Source organism: Pelophylax lessonae, assembly GCF_965119305.1.
Source record: "Pelophylax lessonae genome assembly, chromosome: 3".
Lineage (NCBI taxonomy): Eukaryota > Metazoa > Chordata > Amphibia > Anura > Ranidae > Pelophylax > Pelophylax lessonae.
In genome coordinates, this window is record NC_138770.1 from 338934348 (window position 1) to 338954783 (window position 20436).

Here is a 20436-nt window from a genome sequence, read left to right on the forward strand (position 1 = left end):
TCTTATGATAGGTCAACGTTATTTGGAGGGTACAACAATAGGAAAGCACAGTCTTATGAGATGTTAGACGTTATATCTCAATCTATGCGGGGTTTCCTGTGAGCGGGGGAGGTAGGTGCACTACCTTTTCTCGGTGGAAGTCCCTCACGTGAGGTAGAGGGGTGGTAAGGAGATAAGTTACGTCGTCTTGGACTCGTAAAGTTGCTTGATTGATGTACATCCATTTCTTCAACTTGATGCGGACGAGATGATCTATCAATGTGAGACCAGCCTGGAATTTCCATTGGCGGCAGGCCCAGGGTATCACAAAACGCTGCTGTGTCTTCCGGGTATCCAAGCGAAGCAAAACGGCCCCTGGAGCCGGCAAAGAGACAGAATGGGAACTTCCATTTATACGGGATCTCTCTCTCCCTTAGCACTGATAGTAATGGGCGAAGTTCTTTCCGTTTCTGCAATGTTATTTGAGAGAGATCCTGGAAGAGCTTTACCTCAACACCTTCAAACAAAATTCTTCCCCTGATCCTTGCATTGTGTAAAATTTCTTCTTTCAGTTTAAAGTTTACAAGGCATCCAATTATGTCTCTGGGGGGAACATTTTCTCTGCCTTTCGGCCGCAATGCTCTGTGTAGTCTCTCTATTTCAATTGGGGTATCCAGGGGTCTCCCCAAAAGATCATTAAAAATTGCTAGGGCGGATCGGGTAAGTTGTGGCGGCTCAATAGATTCTGGCAGGCCTCTTATGCGTATATTATGCCTGCGGCCTCTGTTCTCAAGATCCTTCACGTGTCTCTGTAAGTCTCTCAATTGAGTATTGTGAGACGATAGTTCTCTCTGGGCATCCAATATTTCAGTGTCATGCCTATCAGTTAGCTCTTCAACTTCCTCCAACCTGGATGACACGCTGTGCATTTCTTTTCTAAGATCCTCTATTGCCGCTGACAGGGTTTTTTTATATCATCCGCTACTTCTTTTAATTCCTTTAAGGACACTGATGGAGCAGAAGGAGGTTGGAGAGGGGTGTCAGAACTTAGTAGGCTGGGTGCTGCTAGATTTGCCTGTACACTGGTTTCTTTTATAGATGACGCAGCCTGTGGTGACATGGGAGCCTGTGAGATTGTGTCATTTAACCCCTTCTTGAACATCTCAGGTACATGGGGTGAAATGTGAGCTCCTGGGTCCCTCGGGGATCGTGAGCGGGATGAGGAGGGGGTCCGGTCAGATTTACTCATGTTTTTAGCTGGAGACAGTGCTGATGTGAATCTGTTACAGAGGCAATACTTGGCACAGATTGTTCACATAAGAAGGGGGTCGGATGGCTTTGTAGGGGTGTTACTTCCTCATGTGTGCAGCAGGGTAGGGTAGTATGGGAGAAGCAATTGTGGCTGTAGTCTTACCAATGTCCGGATGCCGCTTTTCAGGCGAGACCGCGGCTTTTGGGCCTACCCCGGCCTCGATCTGGATCGTTCTCCCGGCACTTTAAAACAGCAAAAAATTAGTAGAGAGGGTCCCCCACAGCTGCTGGGAGCCGAGCCTGATGTGGATGTTCTGTTTAAAAGCCGGATGGAGGAGGATTGCGGCATCCCGGTCGCGGATCGCGGTCGGATGCCTCTTTTCAGGCGAGACCGCGGCTTTTGGGCCTACCTAGGCCTCGATCCGGAATGCTCTCCCAGCGCTTAAAATCACCCAATAGTTGGTGGGAAAGGTCCCCCACAGCTGCGGGAAGCCGATCCTGAAAGGGATGGTCTTCCAACTCGCAGGATGGAGGAGGATTACAAGGGATTCGGTTTTCGATCGGCGGAGCTCCTCTCTCATCCGTCCGCCACGTTCCACTGCCGGCCACGCCCCCTGGTGGATTCTATTTATCATCATTAGTAATTTAGGTCAACATTGGGTCATTCAGAGATCCTCACTAAACTTCTGGAGAGAGTTTGCTGCACTGAAAGTAAAGGGGCTGAATAATTTTGCACGCCCAATTTTTCAGTTTTTTTTTGTTAACAAAGTTTGAAATATCCAATAAATTTCGTTCCACTTCATGATTGTGTCCCACTTGTTGTTGATTCTTCACAAAAAAATTACAGTTTTATATCTTTATGTTTGAAGCCTGAAATGTGGCAAAAGGTCACAAAGTTCAAGGGGGCCGAATACTTTCGCAAGGCACTGTATATATATATATATATATATATATATATATATATTGTAAGGGGTTGGCTCGGTAGCGGGTGTGGGTGACCCCCTGGGTGGGTTCGCTACACAGAGAGACAGCCGAGGAGTGGTTGAAAACAACGGTCTATGGTTTATTCTTCCAATTTGCTGGAAACAAGTGCAAGCATCCAAACAGCATAAATCAAACAAAACATAAAATAAACCCTGGCCACTAGGGGCGTCTACCTTCACAACACAGGAACCTACCTATGGAGTCTGTCACAACCTACTGCTGGGCAGACACTGCTGGTCATACAGCAGTAAACCAATAGTCTATTTGTTTTTCTTTTCACACAGAAAAAGTCAACACCACCCCACCTTCAGAAGTCTTTCTCAGCTCACTGCTCTCCTTAACGCAAAAAGCCTCAGGATGCAGCAATCAGTAGTCATCCTCTGGATAACTTATAGAGGCCTAAATTGCCTCATTCTGAATAGCTGAAACTTTCCAACGTCCTTAAACCTTTCTTGCTACCTCCGCAGCCGACACCTGATAGTAATTGGTGAATTGTCTAAGCAAGGCAGAGATGTACAGTATCTCCCGTCTGTGAAAACACCTACAGATTTACCTGACTTCCTGTCACAATGTATATATATATATATATATATATATATATATATATACATATATTATATATATATATATGTGTGTGTGTATGTATACATATATATATATATATATATATATATATATGTGTATGTATACATATATACGTATATCTATATATATATATATATACGTGTATATATATATATATATATATATATATATATATATATATATATATATACATACATAAAAAGTACAGTAAAACTGTGGGAAAGGGCACTGGGGGGCAAACTAATGTGAGTTTATTTCATTTTGCAATGTATCAGTGTGTTTGGTGTGTTTTACTGTTTGAATTTGCTGCCGGTTCCACCCCCCAGCGAGCATCACGTCGCAGGAGTTGGAAGCCGGGGCACAGAGCATCTGGAGGAAGATACGGCCGCCGCACACTGCCGGGATACATTGCTCCCGGGGACAAGGTGAGTACCCACTCTTACAGGATCCAGCGATCCTCTTAGCGGTACCCCGAGTGTGGCTTGGGGTTACCGCTTTTGGTACTGAAATTTAACCCCGAGCCACACTCGGGAATACCGCTAGCGAGGTTAACATGGTTTCCTATGGGACACATTCGCATGAATTATTTTTTCAGCCGCATCTATGCATTTTTGGTTCAATAGACTTCAATGGAGAAGCTGTAAAAAAGCATGTAGTATGTTTTTGCCAAAATTTTAACACGATTTGCGTTTTGCATTTTTTAATTCATCCAATACCAAATTGGCCAAAAAAAACGCATAAAAAATGCAAAATGCATTAAAAAAAAAAACGCTTGCAAAAATGTACTGCAAAACCACTGCAGAATCGGATCAAAAGAAAACTGCATAGGTGTGAACCGAGCCTAATGCTACAGAGGAATGTTTTTCAAATGTGTTAAGTGCTGAACTGAAAAATGTTTGAATAAATACTACCATTTTATCTAAGCAACTATAAGACATTAAGCATAAAATGCAGTTTGCTGTACTTAAGAAGTATTTAAATCCCAAGGCTGACTTTGGTTCTTTTTGGTTAAAAGCAATTATACAATTAAACATCGTGAAAGAAAAAAAAATCAGCTTGCATCAATCAAATAGTTTCAATAACCTTTGCCAGCTCTAATTAGCTTCTTTTGTTTTTTTGGCATTGTTACAACCCAGAAAACCATTTCACTTGAAAAGACAATTATATTTCCATGTTAGCATTTTGAATTCATTCAATCAATGTCATTTAAACCAGAGAACTTTTAATTATTTTGATAATATTAAGCTAATTAAATTACCATGCTGGGTTTACATTTGAAGAACTACTTGAAGTCTAAATATATATGCATTACTTTGCTGCTGAAACAATATTCATTTAGCCATGGTTTTAGTTAACTTATATCATGCCGGCAGTTGTTCTCTAATCTTAATTCGATAACAAATTATAAAAGACTCACTGGAAAAAAAGAATTATGTACCATTAATGTTTCCAAAATATAAAAGCCCTTAGCCCAATTTAAAACAAAGCCTTGAACTCTGAGATATTGAGGATGATTTACTTAATGAGTTGAGAATCTTCCCAAAATAAACTGTGTGAACATTCACCTCTGTTGTCTAATCACGTGAAAAGCATTAAGCAAAGTGAATAGGAATTTGCCTTTCACATAATTGGATAACTGAAGTGAGTAATCACACAATTTAGTAATTTAGTCAATTTGTTAAAAAATTTAAGTCAGAATTTTGTTACATAAGTTTGTAGATCTGAGATAATAGGTATGATTTGCTAAAGAATATTGATGGGTAAATCTTCTTGGGTTCAACTTAACTGGACTGGCGGATGTATCTGAAAATTTGCAAATTGCAAACTGTAATGCAAACTCTAGTGCAAACTCTAAAGTCAGTTGGAGGTTACTCTTTTAAATCAGTTCTGTCCCTTTTCATGTCAAGTCAAGAATTTTAAAGGCAAGGAACCGTCAAAGAAAAAAGGACATATCCCATTGCATAAAAACATTTAATACATATTGATCAGCGGGGTGTCCACTATTTTGGCCATTCTAAACACCAATTCTGCAAATGATTTGCTTCAAAGATGCCTTTAAGTTGAATGTGACATTACAGAGCACTACAATTGCCTGGGATAGCTTTAGCTACATTGTATTCTGCCATCACATAATTTGCCCTTTTTTTTTTTTGCTGAATGTTTGTTTTTTTCACAACTTTTTTTATTTAATTGAGCATAATTGAGCATATTAGAGAAAGTACATACAGTACGAGTATAACAGTTGAGCTTCATGTACACGGGATGTTTGAAAAGCTCTCCTGAAGGCTGGAAATTGACAGCTAGTAACCACCAGTTAAGAAAAAGTCAGTTTTGCTGTGTTTATGCACAATTAGTGGCATTTGCGTTTAGAAGCATATTTACGTTGTAAAAGGGACAGAAATGTATCTCCATTGAAAACACCTATAAACTAAATGCTTTTAAATGCAAGTTACTGTGTTTAGCGGCCTTTGCACACTGTTACAAGCATTTCACAAGTGTTACAGGCATTTTCAAATGCCTAAAAACTTTGGTCTAAATGCGTTTTTTTGCTTTAAAAAAAATTCCACTAAACTCAACTACCTCTAAATGACTATAAATGTCTCAGTGTATATGGACAGATAAGATAACATAGAGGAGAGTTCAGGGGCTGCTGAAATAAATGCCCCAACTGCTCCTAGACGTCTGTTTATCACCAGCAGTGTACGTGAGGCCTTAAAGCTCAATGACAAGGGCATACATAAGAAATAATAAGTAGTTAACAGAGTCACTGAGAATAACTGAGTATAATACTCAGAACAGAACAGTAAATTAAGAGAGTCGTATAAATACAAATATTTGTCAAATAGGAAAAAGTGCATAACTCTTACAGCATAAAGGAGGTATGTGTTACAAAGGCACTTAAAAATCATAACCCCATATTCCAGAGATGAGACAGTTATGGAGAATAAAAATTAAAGAGCCATATTTCAGTGACAATAGCCAGTGGCAATTACAGTGGATTATGTCAGCAAAAAAGCAGAAATATACTACAAACATTCACATACTGTACATAAGCTTACACATCATGCACACTCTTTGAAAGAGGGAAGGACCAGGCAGGTTTTAAAAAAAAAATGGGATTTTTTATAATCCCCGTAAAATCCAGTTCTCTGATTTCATTGACAGATACAGGGTTCCATAAATCATAACTACTGGGTTATGTTGCCTCCTCCAGGAGTAGGACTAGGCAGAACAAAAAATACTTGGTTTCCCCCCCGGAGCAGTCCTCAGTTGGAATATAACCCCCCTCTCTGCTATAGGTATTCCGTTTAGTAGCAAACAGTATTAGAAGTACTGGGACATGAGCAGTGGGGAATATAACCCAAGGCTAAACACAATTGTCCTTACCAGGACACGGGAGCCTTAATCGGGTCACAGAAGCCGCATCTGAAAAAAAAAAAAAACATTTAAAGAAACATACCCCTCAAGAGGGAACAGCCCCTCTTAAACAGCAGCCTGCAAAAACTTGCAGCCAAAAGAATCAGCCACATATACCAAAGTATCTACTTTGTAGAATGTGGTGAAAGTATGCACCGATGACCAAGTGGCCATCTTGCAAACTTGAGATAGCAGGCAGGGGTCAGTTTAATGTTGGTTTCTGTGATTATATATATCAGATCATATACTCGGCTCCAGAAATTGGTTATTTTGAGCATTGCCACCAAATATGGAGCATTGTTCCTCTTCCCTGTCCGCATCTCAAATATTCCTCACTGGTTTGAGGGAACCATCTCTTTAGCTTATCTGGTGTAGCATACCAATGTGTAAAAATTGTTTATGATTTCTCTTGCATTTTTGTGCTTATAGAGCATTTGTGAGCCAGGATACATGCCCCGGTCCACTGTTATATTTGTGTCTAGTTCTGTTTCCCACAACTTTTTAAAGTTATCTGGGTTGTCATTGTGTTCTGCTTGGAGCCAAGAGTAAGCCAAAGAGGTGGTTTTATGAATTCCTTTACCATTTAGGCAGATTCCCTTGAGTTCTGCGAGGGGTTTGGAGAATTGGGTTTTCTGCCTGTGAGTGAATAGGAATTTTTTTGAATAAAAAAAAAACAGAAAGTTATGTATTTGAAGATATGTCCAAAAAGGAATATTTATGTTTCTGCAAGTACTTTGGAGGTCTGCTTTGTTTTTAATCATGTCTCCTTCTATGCAATGTTTTATCAAGAGAGGCCTGTCACCCTCCATATATAGAGCTACAGGGGTGTGCAGTCCTGGTGGAAATTTATGATTGTTAAAAATTGGGTTGAGAGGGCCTGGTGAGTTGGACAGATGTGAGGTTTTCATCAGTTTATGAAATATCTCTAATGTGTTGGCTATGAGAGGGTGTTCTAGCAATTGTTTGGGGTAGTGAGATTTGGGAATCCAAGGTGTGAGACCTAACGTAAGTTCCATGTAAGATCTCTCCAGGTTATCCCAGTCCTTATTTTGTGCATGACAGCTCCAGTCTATAATCCTAGTAATTAGGGTAGCAAAGTAATATCTTTTGAAATCAGGAAGACACATGCCTCCAAAGGCTTTGGAACATATAATTACCTGAAATAAAATTCTAGAGTTTTTGTTGGCCCAGACAAAAGATCTCTGTATTTGTTGAAGCTTTTTAAAGAAGTTTAAAGGGAGTTTGATTGGAAGTGCATTCATACAGTACAACAACCTAAGTAAGACTACCATTTTGATTATGGCTGCCCTGCCAAACCAGGAGAGTGGCAATCCAGTTCAACATTTTTGGTTTTAGCCCGATGTGAGAGCAAGTAGAGAACATGTAATCCCAGGAAATTCAATTAAAGGCCTTCTCTGCATCCGTGGAGAGAAGAAGGCCCTCTATGCCCTCCCGTTTAGATCTAAAACTTAGATTGAGAGTTTTTGTAATATTGTCTCTTGCCTCTCTTCCTGGCATAAAACCCATTTGTTCTAGACCAATTATTTTAGAGAGTAAAGGTCTTAGCCTGTTCGCAATAATATTTGAAAATTTTTTTATGTCATTATTCAGTAATGAAATTGGCATGTAGTTTGCTCAGTCAGTAGGATCTTCATTCTTTTTTGGGATAACCGTAATATGTGCGAGAAAGAAGGAGTTGGGGAATGCCCATTGTTCAGAAAGAGAATTGAGTTGGATATCCATAAAGCATTCGACAGCGTTTCTTGGACGTACCTACATAAACTTTTACCTTCTTTCGGCTTTGAAAAGGAGTTTCTCAATGGTTTTTCAGCATTATATGACCAGCCCAAAACCAGAATAAAAATTCCCGGCTGTAACTCTCCCTTTTTCCCCCTAGGCAGAGGTACGAGACAGGGATGCCCCCTATCCCCCCTCCTGTTTGCGCTAGCCGTCGAACCCCTTTCCATAGCGATACATAACCATTCGGATATTATTGGTGTTCGGAAAGGAATTGATAATCACAAATTAAGCCTATACGCAGAAGATGCACTTTTATTCCTAACAGAGCCTCATATCTCTTTACCAATCCTCCTACAAACCTTGGATAAATTTGCATCCCTCTCAGGTTTAGGTATAAATGTTTCTAAAACAGTGGCACTCCCTATCAATTTTACAGACCCAGAACTCTTACAGCTTAAAGAAATATATCCCTTTTCTTGGGCCACCAACAAACTCCAATATCTTGGTATAAAACTTACCAAAGAATATAACAGTCTATTTGAAAATAACATACCCCCCTTATTTGCTAGTATTCGTAATACCCTCAAAACCTGGTCTTCCTATCCTTTATCATTTCTTGGGAAAATAACAGCGATTAAAATGAACATTCACCCTAAGCTGGTATACTTATTTAGAGCCCTCCCTATCTCCATTACTAAAACATATATCTCCAAAATACAATCCTCAATTAACAAATTCATATGGAACAATAAAAGACCCAGATTTTCCCAAAATACATTGTACCACCCTCAAGCCTCAGGTGGGATGCGTGCCCCCAACATCTGGTCCTATTATATTAGTTGTAGACTATCCCAGATAACTCAGTGGCCTATAACAAAAGAGGCTCCTCCATGGGTCAATTTCGAATCGACCTCCATAAAACCATATTGTTTATCTAGCATTCTCTGGCACCGTACTATCCCTATCAGAATGATTTCTACACGAAATAAGATTGTCTCCGACACTCTTAAGATATGGACGAAAATAGGAGGCTACAAGTACTTATCCTCTAATCCACCGTTGGCAGTCTCCTTTCTAGGGGACCCTAGATTTGGGGAGGCTTTTCGGAATCCAGAACAGTTTTTCTGGTGAGACACCAATAACCTACACAGATTAAAAGACCTCTACGACGGAGGAACATTCCTCTCCTTCAATAAACTAAAGGAAACCTACAACATTCCCGATTCTGAGTTATCTAATTATGATAAAATTAAAGAACACTTTAACACCTATTTCCCCCTCCCTTCTCTCAACTCCTTGAGCCTTTTCGAACACATTTGTTTGAACAATCCTAAAGGGAAGGGTCTTATATCCTCTATATACACAAACTTTATTACAAATGTCCCCTCATCAAAACTCAAACATATGCTAAAATGGGAGGCAGAACTACAGTTAACATTCTCCCCAGCCGAATGGTCTAGCATGTCACAAAATATTCGTAAATCCACCAAATCATTAAATATTAGGAAACAGCACTGAAAGTATTTACCCGCTGGTATTACACTCCAGATCAACTTAGCAAATTTTTCCCAGATACTCCACCAGATTGTTTTAGGGGATGCTGTGAAATAGGCACCCTTAAACATATTTTCTGGGATTGTAACAAAATTGCCAGCTGCTGGTCCTAAATATTCTCGTTAATAGAGATATTAATAGATAAAAAAATTCTTCTTCTACCACAACAATGCTTGTTGTTTCACAACATACCAGAAATACCATCTCACCTCAGGAAATTAATACACACCATATGTGTTGCAATGCTATGGACAACAGCATATCATTGGAAGGGCACCGAAGTCCCATTCTCCCAAGTATTGAACAGAATTGAGGAGATCAAGTCCATGGAAAACCTTCATCACACTATTACAAACTCTAAAAAGTCATTTGATCTAAAATGGAATCCATGGTTCCTGTATAAATGTTCCTTGGTCTCTTAATTCTCTTAATCGATTCCTTGGTCTCTTAATTCCTACTTATACCACTATTCACGTTTACTTTACATACAATCCCTCTGGCATATATGATACGTATACGTAGAGATTTACTTGATGGACCTCAGGTTTGTTCTTACTCAACATTGAGTGATGAAACCCAGTACTCTCTAAAAATGGACAGACTTGATTCCACCAATAGCTCTGAAGTTCTATAAATTCACACCATCTGTACCGCTCATTGTAAATCTATATATTTTTCTGATACCTTTATTTTTTTCTATGAAATTTATGAAAAAAAAAAAACACATACAAGTTTTATAGGTTTTTCCTATACTGTTCATTTATGTCTTTTTCATTACTGTGATATATATGCACTGGTTCACTGTATTGTGAAATTCCAATACCATCTATTGTTTCACAGATGTTGTATTTGAAAATGTTTTCAATAAACGTTTTTAATCAAAAGAAAGAGATTTGAGAGCGTTTCAAAGAGGCTTTGTGAGGAGTTCTAGAAAATACTTATAGTACTGTGAGGTAAGCCCATCCGGTCCCGGACTTTTCCCAGCTTTCATGCTTTTAATGGCCACTGAGATTTCTTGTGTGTCCATGGGTTTTTCTAAATTTTGGGCATCTACAGTGCTTTGCGAAAGTATTTGGCCCCCTTGAACTTCGCGACCTTTTGCCACATTTCAGGCTTCAAACATAAAGATATAAAACTGTAATTTTTTGTGAAGAATCAACAAGTGGGACACAATCATGAAGTGGAACGAAATTTATTGGATATTCCAAACTTTTTTAACAAATAAAATACTGAAAATTGGGCATGCAAAATTATTCAGCCCCCTTAAGTTAATACTTTGTAGCGCCATCTTTTGCTGCGATTACAGCTGTAAGTCGCTTGGGGTATGTCTCTATCAGTTTTGCACATCGAGAGACTGAAATATTTGCCCATTCCTCCTTGCAAAACAGCTCGAGCTCAGTGAGGTTGGATGGAGAGCGTTTTTGAACAGCAGTTTTGAGTTCTTTCTACAGATTCTCGATTGGATTCAGGTCTGGACTTTGACTTGGCCATTCTAACAGCTGGATATGTTTATTTGTAAACCATTCCATTGTAGATTTTGCTTTATGTTTTGGATCATTGTCTTGTTGGAAGACAAATCTCCGTCCCAGTCTCAGGTCTTTTGCAGACTCCATCAGGTTTTCTTCCAGAATGGTCCTGTATTTGGCTCCATCCATCTTCCCATTAATTTTAACCATCTTCCCTGTCCATGCTGAAGAAAAGCAGGCCCAAACCATAATGCTGTGTTCAGGGTGATGAGCTGTGTTGCTTTTACGCCAAACATAACGTTTTGCATTGTTGCCAAAAAGTTCGATTTTGGTTTCATCTGACCAGAGCACCTTCTTCCACATGTTTGGTGTGTCTCCCAGGTGGCTTGTGGCAAACTTTAAATTACATTTTTTATGGATATCATTAAGAAATGGCTTTCTTCTTGCCACTCTTCCATAAAGGCCAGATTTGTGCAGTATACGACTGATTGTTGTGCTATGGACAGAGTCTCCCACCTTAGCTGTAGATCTCTGCAGTTCATCTAGAGTGATCATGGGCCTCTTGGCTGCATCTCTGATCAGTATTCTCCTTGTATGAGCTGAAAGTTTAGAGGGACGGCCAGGTCTTCGTAGATTTGCAGTGGTCTGATACTCCTTCCATTTCAATATTATCGCTTGCACAGTGCTCCTTGGGAAATCTTTTTGTATCCAAATCCGGCTTTAAACTTCTCCACAACAGTATCTCGGACCTGCCTGGTGTGTTCCTTGTTCTTCATGATGCTCTCTGCGCTTTAAACGGACCTCTTAGACTATCACAGTGCAGGTGCATTTATACAGAGACTTGATTACACACAGGTGGATTCTATTTATCATCATTAGTCATTTAGGTCAACATTGGATCATTCAGAGATCCTCACTAAACTTCTGGAGAGAGTTTGCTGCACTGAAAGTAAAGGGGCTGAATAATTTTGCATGCCCAATTTTTCAGTTTTTTTTTTGTCAACAAAGTTTGAAATATCTAATAAATGTCGTTCCACTTCATGATTGTGTCCCACTTGTTGATTCTTCACAAAAAATTACAGTTTTGGCAAAAGGTCGCAAAGTTCAAGGGGGCCGAATACTTTCGCAAGGCACTGTATCTTTGTAGGTTGGTGTAATTTGCTGTTCCTAAGGAAATCAGATATATTATCAGTCTTGCTTCCTTGTAAGTCATTGGGTTTATGTTGTGGCGGTAAGTTGTCTAAGTTAGTGTAAAATTGTTGGAATTTGGTGGCAATGGATTTTGTGGCATGATCTACGTTACCCTTAATATTTTTGATACTGAATATGTTTTCTATTGTCTTGGCATCTGTTAATGCTTTAGCGAGTAATTTTCCACTCTTGTCTCCTTCTTCATAATAAAAGCATCTTCTGAAGAATAGAGCATGTTTGAGATTAGAGTTAAAGAGATCTTGTAGTGCCCGTCTAGCCTCAAGTAGTTTTGAGGCACATTTGGCAGTGAGTGTTGGTTTATGCAGACTTTCCAAATCAGCTATGGTGGAAGACAGTTCAGATAGTTTGTTTTCACTTTTCCTCTTTTTTCTGTCTCCCCATTTAATGAACTCACCCGGTTTTACGCACTTGTTTGCTACCTAGATGTGTAATTTTGAGGAGTCATCTATTGTATTTGTTTCAAAATATGTTTTGATGGATTCTGTGATGTTTTTAAGTATTTCTGACTCTGTGAGCAATGCAGGGTTGAGTCTCCAATTGAAAGTCCTTTCAATTTGCTTGGATATGTTTAAGTTAAATGAGATGGGTGCGTGATCTGAGAGGGTTTGGATGCCTATTTGTGTCTCTATTAAGTTAGGGAGATCTTTTTGGGCAATAAAAGAAATAGTCGATGCACGAGTATCTGTCATGAGGTGGAGAATAGTCGGTAAAATCCTCTCCAGTAGGGTTTAGAGTTCTCCATGTGTCTACTAATAATAATGAGCGTAGTACATTTTTAATCTTTTTAAGTGTCCTAAAGGCTATATATGTTTTCTCGTTGGACGTATCCTGAAGCGGGTTAAGCAGTATGTTAAAATCTCCAGAATTATACATCCCGAGTCAAACCCCTTCAACTCATCCATCAGTCTTTGGCAAAAGGTGATGTGTGCCGTGTTTGGGAAGTAGACGTTTGCGAGTGTAATGGGTTTAACAGCCCATGAGCCCTTCAAGAACAGATAGCGACCTTCAGGGTCTATCAATTGGTCTGTAACAGAAAAAATTGCATCTTTGCTTAATATAATAGAGACCCCTTTAGTCTTTGCCAGCTGATTTTTGGCATGGTGAGTTTTGGTGAAGTAGCTATTTGTCAAAGCGGGCACATGGTGGGTTTTAAAGTGTGTTTCCTGTAGGAATACAACCCATGGTTTAGCTCTTTTGAGTAGTGTTGAGCGAACACGGACTGTATTATTCGTGTTCGTACCGAATAATTGGATTTTTGTTACCTGAACACGGACCCGAAAACTTTACTGTATGTTCGGGTTTAAAATCCGTGTTCGGTCATTTTATTTCTGGGTTTGTATGTAATGGCGCGCTTTTAATGGCGGGCTTTCAACAGCGGGCATTCAACAGCCAATCAACAAGCATTTAACTGGTGTGCCTTAAGCCATCCCAGCCATGCCTACTAATGTATTAGTAGCTGTGATTGGCCATCTGAAGCATGTGACCATGTCTTTATAAGTTCGAGACCCAGCGCCGCTGCGTCATTCTGCTGTAGTAAAGGGACAGAGCACACATCATACGTGCTGGCTGCTGATTAGGGACAGACAGTCAAAAATTATATTGTGTCTGAAAAGAATTCAGGGACAGGTCGGAGTGCTGCAGGCAGGGCGAGTTATTAGGGCATTTTAGGGTGAGGCTGGAGAATAGGCAGTGTTCTACATCGATTTTGCTGTGTGGGGGGTTTGCAGTGCCAGTGACCGATCTTATCGATCATTTTAGGGCGAGGCTGGAGAATAGGCAGGGTCAGTGTTCTACATCGATTTTGCTGTGTGTGGGGTGGTGTGAACACAATCTTTTTGCCCGCTGAGGAGGAGGGAGAAAAAAATATTTTTTATCAGTCAGTTGTGTGCAGCGTTTTTCCTTCAGTGCTGCTGACTGTGATAATACACTGCTGTGTTCACATGTGCTAATATTGAGTGATTTTAAAATGTATACACTTTTTTCTATTCCACTATTCAATATCCACCCTTTTGGGTTAAAAAAATTAAATTGTGGCATAGTCTGTACTAATCTATTTAAAAATGACAAACTTAAAGGGGAATTTTCTTTTTTTTCCCCCTTCATAGCCTGCAGCAGAGCTGACTGATATAAGAAACTGCTGTGTTTTCATGTGCTATTGAAAAATCACCAATTTTATATCATATTTTCTATTCCGCTATTCAATCTACACCCTTGGGGTAAAAACAATTAAATTGCGGGATAGTCTGTATCGGTACGTGTGAGATACACCTTTCCAATTTTTGGGGCGCATCTCATACCCCAGAGGATTGCAGGGTGCTTCAGTGTGCCTCCTGCCTGTTCCGAACTCCTCCTACTCCTCATCCTGCCTTTGGGGGTACAAAAAATAGTAATCAGGGCCTAGTCTGGGTCTGTACGTGTGAGATACATACACCTTTTGATATCATATTTTCTATTCCGCTATTCAATCTACACCCTTGGGGTAAAAACAATTAAATTGCGGGATAGTCTGTATCGGTACATGTGAGATACACCTTTTTAAATTTGGTTGGTGCATCTCCTTCCACCGCCGAGGATTGCAGGGCGCTTCAGTTTGCCTCCTGTTCCGAACTCCTCCTACTCCTCTTCCTCATCCTGCCTTTAGGGTACAAAAAATTTTAATCGGGGCCTAGTCTGTGTTTGTACGTGTGAGATACACCGTTTTATAAAAATTTTCCTATTCCGCTATTCAATATACACCCTTTTGGAGTGTAAAAAATTTAATTACGGCATAGTCTGTATCGGTACGTGTGAGATACATCTTTTAAATTTGTTTGGCGCATCTCCTTCCACCGCCAAGGATTGCAGGGCGCTTCAGTTTGCCTCCTGTTCCGAACTCCTCCTACTCCTCTTCCTCATCCTCCCTTTAGGGTACAAAAAATTGTAATCGGGGCCTAGTCTGTGTTTGTACGTGTGAGATACACAGTTTTTTATCCTTTTTTCTATTCCGCTATTCAATATACACCCTTTTGGGGTAAAAAAAAAATTAAATTGCGGCATAGTTTGCATATTTGACTGTGAGATACACCCGTGCGATACTGTTGTTGTTTTGTTCCGCTATTCAATAAACACCTTTCTAGGGCAAGATCATAAATTACAGAAATATGAGGAGACCGTCAAATAGGGGCCGTGGTCTGGGTCGTGGTGCTTCTGGTAGAGCTCCTGTTGCAAGGAGAGGACGTGGTCGATCTGTGCCAGCTACAAGCACAAGTGAAACACCTTCCTCAAGTGTGAGTAGGCGACAGAACCTGCAGCAGTATTTGGTAGGGCATCATGCGCCTCTAGAAGTGATGAGGCCAGTAGAGGCGATAGTAGATTGGTTTGCTGCTGACAGTGAATCCAGTTTCTTCACATTGTCTCCCACCCAGTCTACTGCAGAAAGGTCTTTCACCTCACCCCCTTGCAAATCAGGCAAGCAGTCTGAGCCCCAAGTCATGCAGCAGTCTCTTCTTCTTTTTGATGACTCTGTCAGCAGGGTTTCCCAGGGCCATCCACCTAGCCCTGCCCCAGAAGTGGAAGAGATTGAATGCCCAACCACTTATTTCTCAAGATGAGTACATGGAAGGACCATCGCAGCACGTCTCCGATGATGACGAAACGCAGGTGCCAACTGCTGTGGCACTCAGAATTGTGGAGACCGACAAGGAGGGCAGGGGTGAAGACTGGGTGGAAGATGATATGGAGGACGATGAAGTCCTAGACCCCACATGGAATGAAGGTCATGCAGGTGACCTGAGTAGTTTGGAGGAAGAGGCGGTGGTCACACAGAGCCACCAGCACAGCAGAAGAGGGAGCAGGGTGCAGAAGCGGAGCGACCGTGCCCTAGACACTACGCCTGCTACTGCCCAACGCAGCAAGGGAACAAGCGCACCAAAGCCAGCTCAAAGGAGTTCTCTAACGTGGAAGTTCTTCAGAAAATGTGCTGATGACAGGACACGAGTGGTTTGCACCCTGTGCAATCAGAGCCTGAAGCGAGGCATAAACCTTCTCAACCTGAGCACAACCTGCATGATCAGGCATCTAAGTGCAAAGCACGAGCTGCAGTGGAGTAGACACCTTCAAAACCAAGAAAGGTCTCTGGCTCCTCCTGCTTCCTCTTCTGCTGCAGTCTCGGCCTCTCCATCCACCTCTGTAGTGATACCGGCACCTGCCACCCTGCAAACAGATGATCTGTCAGCAACACCACCACCTGGGTCACCAACCATCTCCACAATGTCCCGTGGAAGCGTTCAGCTTTCCATCTCCCAAACACTTCAGAGGAAGAGGAAGTACCCCCCTACCCACCGGCGATCCCTGGCCCCGAATGCCAGCATTTCAAAATTCTTGACCTTTGAAATGCTGTCATTCCGTCTGGTGGAGACGCACAGTTTTAAAAGCCTTATGTTGGTGACTGTCCCACAGTACGTCGTGCCCAGCCGCCACTACTTTTCCAGGCAAGCCATCCCTTCCCTGCACAACCAAGTGGGGGAAAAAATCAGGTGTGCACTGCGCAACGCCATCTGTGGCAAGTTCCAACTAACTACCGATACGTGGACCAGTAAGCACGGTCAGGGGCTTTATATCTCCCTAATGGCACACTGGGTAAATTCAGTGGCGGATGGGCCTGAGGCGGATAGCAATTTGGCGCATGTCCTTCCACCACCGAGGATTGCAGGGCGCTTCAGTTTGCCTCCTGTTCCTAACTCCTCCTACTCCGCTTCCTCATCCTCTACCGCCTCCTCATCCGGTCAGCGTAACACCTTTACCACCAACTTCAGCACAACCAGGGGTAAATGACAGCAGGCAGTTTTAAAACTTGCCTGTTTGGGGGAAAAACCACACACCGCGCAGGAGTTGTGGAGGAGCATGGAACAGCAGACAAATGAGTGGTTGCTGCCAGCGAGCCTCAAGCCCGGCCTGGTGGTGTGCGATAATGGGCGAAATCTCATAACAGCTCTGGGCCTAGCCGGTTTGACGCACATCCCTTGCCTGGCGCATGTGCTGAATTTGGTGGTGCAGAGGTTCCTTAAAAATTACCCCGATATGTCAGAGCTGCTGCAGAAAGTGCAGGCCGTCTGTGCGCACTTTCGGCGTTCTCACCCTGCTGCTGCTCGCCTGTCAGCGCTGCAGCGTAACTTCGGCCTTCCCGCTCACCGCCTCATATGTGACGTGCCCACAAGGTGGAACTCCACCTTGCACATGCTGGAAAGACTGTGCGAGCAGCAACAGGCCATAGTGGAGTTTCAGCTGCAGCACGCACGTGTGAGTCGCTCTGCGGAACAGCACCACTTCACCACCAATAACTGGGCCTCCATGCGAGACCTGTGTGCCTTGTTGCGCTGTTTTGAGTACTCCACCAACATGGCCAGTGCCGATGACGCCGTTGTCAGCTTAACTATCCCACTTCTATGCCTCCTTCAAAAAATGATTCGGGCAATGATGGAAGAGGATGTGGCACAGGATGAGGAGGAGGAGGAGGATGAAGAGGTAACATTTCCAAGGCTTTCAGGGCAGTCATTCGCAAGTGGCTCCGAGGGTGGGTTCCTGCACCCACAAACGCCAGGGACACAATTGTCCAGCAGGGGCACAGTTCTGGAGGATGAGGAGGATGAGGAGGATGAGGAGGAGGAGATGGAGGAGGAGATGGAACCATGTTCACAGCAGGGTGGCACCCAGGCCAGCTCATGGCCATCACTGGTGCGTGGCTGGGGGGATACAGAGGACACAGACGATACACCTCAGCCTTTCGTTGCCTCTGGGCAGCCTGGCACACATGAGCGATTACATGCTGCAGTGTCTCCACAACGACCGCCGAGTTGCCCACATTCTAACTTGTGCTGATTACTGGGTGGCCACGTTGCTGGATCCCCGTTACAAGGACAACGTACCGTCCTTAATTCACTCACTGGAGCCCGATCGCAAGATGCGCGAGTACAAGCGCACGCTGGTAGACGCGATGCTGCTGGCATTCCCACCTGACAGCGGGGCCACAGTGGAAGCGCAAGGCCAAGGCAGAGGAGGAGGAAGAGGTCGCCAACGCAACCAGGGCACCGCCAGCACCTCAGAAGGCAGGGTTAGCATGGCCGAAATGTGGAAAAGCTTTGTCAGCACGCCACAACAAACAGCAGCACCAGCAGCTCATATGGAACGTCTTAGCAGGAGGCAGCATTTCACCAACATGGTGGAGCAGTATGTGTGCACACGCCTACATGTAGTGAATGACGGGTCTGCCCCCTTCAACTTCTGGGTCTCCAAATTGGGCACATGGCCTGAGCTTGCTCTTTACGCCTTGGAGGTGCTGGCGTGCCCTGCAGCCAGTGTATTATCTGAACGTGTATTTAGCACAGCTGGGGGCGTTATCACAGACAAGCGCAGCCGCCTGTCCAGAGACAATGTGGACAAGCTCACGTTCATTAAAATGAACCAGGCATGGATCCCACAGGACTTTTCTGTACCTTGTGCAGAATAGAGATGGATACCGACCTTACCCAGCCATTGTTCTATTTTTGATCTTTCTCACTCTTTTGGGGTGTAATTTAAAATGACTGAAAAAAAGCAGTGTTGGCTACCTCGTCCTCCTCCACCGCCGCTTCCACCTACACCGCCCATAGGTGTGCACAGCCTATTGCATTAGGGTGTGCACCCCAAAGTTTAAATACACATGCATGTGTTTGCCTACATGTATATGGCCCCGGTACATTACTCTCCCTGCTGGCAAAGTGAAATAGAAGTATGTGGCACTTCTCTTATGGCAGAGCAGGTCCGAGGGAGTTCTTTCCCATCTCCTCACTGGCAAACAGAGCGATAATGCTAATGTGCCCTAGGTGATTAGGGTGTGCCCAGGCACAGTGCAACAAAAATTGGGTATACTGGCACTCCCAGACACAATAACAAAATCAATATATGCTGCTCAGGATCTTGAAACAATAAAACACATTTATTAAAATGGGTTAAAAGGTGCTACTAAACAAACAAATGCCAGCAGATTTTCCATGTTACAACAGTCAGGTGATACCTCAAATCGGGAGGACCCGCGAGCAAGAGGACAATGTCTATCCCACTGGAGAGCCTTGATGGTACCGACACTTAGGTCAGGGGAACCCAGGGGCGTGGTGGCCGCATTGATCCAACAGGGGAGCCTTGCTGGTGAAGCACCTCCAGACCGTGAGAGGACCGAGATGTGAAGAAGGGGGAGTGGAAACCTCAACCACCGCAGACCGCACCGGTCACGGATGGCACACAGTCAGAGCGGCAGCGTCCGCTACTGCTCTGTCACAGCTGCAGTGGCGCCAGATGATGACGTCACCGGGCGCCTGTGGCTGACTCACAGGTACGTGCTCGCAGATGCTAATCAGCGGATGCTAATCAGCGGCTGTTTGACTGGTCCGGGGACAGCACACTGGCGTGTGGACTGTCTGCTGGCAAAGCTAACATGGATGGCCACAAATAGGCGGCACACCCTGTGCGCACGCCTATGACACCGCCACATCCACCACCACCTCAACCTCCCTCCTATTCCATATGGGCCTCGTCCTTCACAGATGAAGAACATTGTTTTATTTTTCTGTTTTTTTTTGTTGTTTTAAGTTATTTCCCTATCCACATTTGTTTGCAGAACACTTGCCATGCTCTTAACTATGTTTTGCTGCCATTTGCAGCTGTCTAGCCCTTTCCATTGGTGTTTTAGAGCCATTTTAGTGCCTGAAAGTTCGGGTCCCCATTGACTTCAATGGGGTTCGGTGTTGGGTAAATTTCGGAAAAAGTCCGAGACACGGACCCGGACTTTTTTTTCAAGTTCGGCCGAACCCACCAAACACGGACATCCAGGTGTCCGCTCAACTCTACTTTTGAGTTCTCTGAGAATTTGACATATTTTCTCTGGTATGTTTAAACCTCTGACTTTGTGTGAAATGACCAGGGATTTTTTGCCTAAGGAAGCATATGCCATTGGGGGAAGAGAAAATAAAAAAAAAAAAGGGAGAGGGAGGGAAAGTAGAGTTTAGTACAAACTTTACAATAATGGGAAGAAAGCTGCGCACAAAGAACAGTATTACTAAAAAGGCTGCTTGTACAAAGTATATCAAACCGAAAAATAATGTGAAGATGGTACAGCGCCACTAAATTAAGTAACTAACTAACTAAATGTAAAGAGGTGAACCAAAGTCCATAAGTCCATGTAGAGGAAAGATTCAGATGCTGAAAATGTGGCCACAAATCCAACAGCTATCTTGCA